This window comes from Malus sylvestris, chromosome 2 (assembly GCF_916048215.2).
Source record: "Malus sylvestris chromosome 2, drMalSylv7.2, whole genome shotgun sequence".
Lineage (NCBI taxonomy): Eukaryota > Viridiplantae > Streptophyta > Magnoliopsida > Rosales > Rosaceae > Malus > Malus sylvestris.
The window spans coordinates 12,926,058-12,928,843 of record NC_062261.1 but is presented as its reverse complement, the minus strand read 5'-3'; positions in this window follow the sequence as shown (position 1 = coordinate 12,928,843).

The window sequence follows — 2,786 nt, the reverse complement described above, 5'->3', positions numbered from 1 at the left end:
GAGTTCCATCCTTGGTTTTGAAATATGACAAAGCCTTTTATACAACAATTTTTATGAACGAAGTGACTTTGTTTCTTTGCTATCAGTACTAAAGAAAACTTGATTATTCTTAAGTGAAAACCGAAACATTCCATCAACCAAAAATCTGGTACCAATATGGGAATGGTTATAAAAAATATTGAAGCCAATCTTATTCATAGTAAAATAAAACCCTAACAAAACTAATCTTGAAACTAAAACTGAAACAAGTTTCCTTCTCATCCAAGGTACATAAACGACATTTTCCAAATCTAATTGAAAACCATAATCCAAATTAAGCCTAACTGTGCCTAGAACCTTGACTTCAACCCTTCTTCCATTGCCAACAGATACCTTGACTTCATCTTTATTTGGAATTCTTCTTGTTATGAAGTCCTACAATGAGTTCGTAACATGAACATAAGAGCCAGAGTTAAGCCACCAAGCATTACTAGGTATATCAATCAAGGGACATTTTGGATGCGGTCCCTATCTATCAATATTCTTTGATTGAAACCTTATTAGTTTTTAGTTTTTAATTGAGGTCCCTGACATTAATTTAATAATGTAAGTTACTATATTTTTTAAATTAAATATTAAAAATTGAAATTTGTAATTGTTTATATTAATGAGATTTTAAATAAAACCCATAATTTATGGGATTAAAAATAATAAAATATAAATTATACTCTCTATTATATTGTGTGTGTGTGTGTGTGTGTATACATATATGTATGGGTACATTAACCAAAATTAACAAAAAAAGTTATTGTACCAAAACATGGATACATTCTCAAATCAACTAAAAAGAATGTATCCATATAAGTTTAAATATGGATTAAAAATTTTGAATGGATTTTATATTAAAAAAAGGGTACATTTTACATATAACAAATTGATATATTTGAGAATGGGTACATTTAAGATTAAAAAAATTGAAAAATTATATGAATGGGTACATTTAAGATTAAAAAATTGAGAATCTTTTAATATATAAAAAAAAACTAATAGGTACAAACTTAATTTAATTTAATTTTTTATTATTTTGGAAATGTTTGAATTGAAAATTAATTAGAAGTTTAATAGAGGTGTGAGTATTAAACCCTAAATTAATTACTAATTTTTATATTAAAAAATTATATAATAAACATGTAAATTCAATATCACATTAATGCTAGGGACTTGAATCAAAATTTGAGAAGTAATAAGGTCTTAGTCAATGAACAGTAAGAACTAGGGACCGGATACTAATTTTTCCATCAATCAAATTACTTTCAAAACAAGCAAAAATCTTTTTACCTTTTTTAGCTTTTTGTTTAGCAAGCCATGCTTTATATTTAGGACAATTTCTCTTCATATGGCCGACCTTTTTACAAAAGTAACATTTGAAAACCAAAGGTTTGTTAGGTTTAAAAACCCTCTTGGAAGATGAGTGAACATTTCTAGTATGATCTTTCCTGATTGCATCTGAGTTTGATGCCTTGACATCCTTATTGCTGCTTTGAACAAAATTAACCATTTCACCCTTTTTTTTGTCCATTTTCTCATTTTTCATCCTAACCTCCTCACTGACATAGATGGAGATTAACTCATTGACAACCCGTTTCTCACATAAAGCATTGTAAGACACTTTGATTTGGGTATATGTATCAGGGAGTGAATTCATAATAACATGCACAAGGAAAGTTTCAGATATACACCTCTAGTGTTTTCAGTTTTCCAGCAACATCGATCATTTTCAAAATATACTCACGCACACTCTCAACACCATCATGCCTCATGGTTGTCAATAAATTCTTAAGGTTCCCAGTTTCACTCTTGTCTGACTCCTTGTACTTTTCTTCAATGGATTTCAAGAAGTCCTTTGCATTTGATGTCTCTGGAAAACCACCATGCACCACATCAGTCATTGATCTCTTAATAATCATCAGCAAATTCTGTTGGACCTTTCCCATTTCTCATACTTCGATCTCTGTGCTTCCATCAGTAGGCACCGATGGTTCCTCAGTTCTCAATGCTAGATCCTAGTCCATCACACCAGTCACCATCTCCAAATCTTGTTTCCACTTTTTGTAATTAACTCCAGTTAGGGGTTCCATTGTATTCAGGCTCATGGAATTGGGGTTCATCACTGAATACACAACATGAAAAAAAAACTTTAATCTTTATGCCCCAATATCTTATGTCACAAGTCTGTACATTTTTTAATTGAAGAGAACTCGTGAACCTTTTTTTTAATCATAATACTATCATAGTTTTGTTTGAATTTCTTTAACCATATCAACATGCCTTTGTGGTTAGTAAACATGGTTGGATTCTAATGAGAACGTATAACATATTATGCCACTTGAAAACCAAAAATATGAAAGATAAGTTTCTTTAGATAATTATCGGTCATGTTTCCAATATTCAGTGCAAGTACTAGTGTTCCAGTCCTTTTTACAACATATGAGCAAGAAAAGCTTTAGCTAATACATGCCGATAATTTATTTCTTTATGGACTGGAACCAGTCCGTATTTTGCAAAAGAAAGAAGACAATTTCTTGTGCTTTCCACATAGGGTTAAAAGATATGAGGAAGGCTCTGATACCAAATGTAATATAGTTAATAGCGGAAATAAGCAAATCACAAATACAATTAACCACTAACCTTGTGAAGCCATTGTAGCAGAAAAACTAGAACTCTTATATACTCAACACTACTGTATGCAATTAACAAACAATGGGGCTTGTTCTCTCTGTTTTGTGTAAACAGTGTGAATGCAGGGA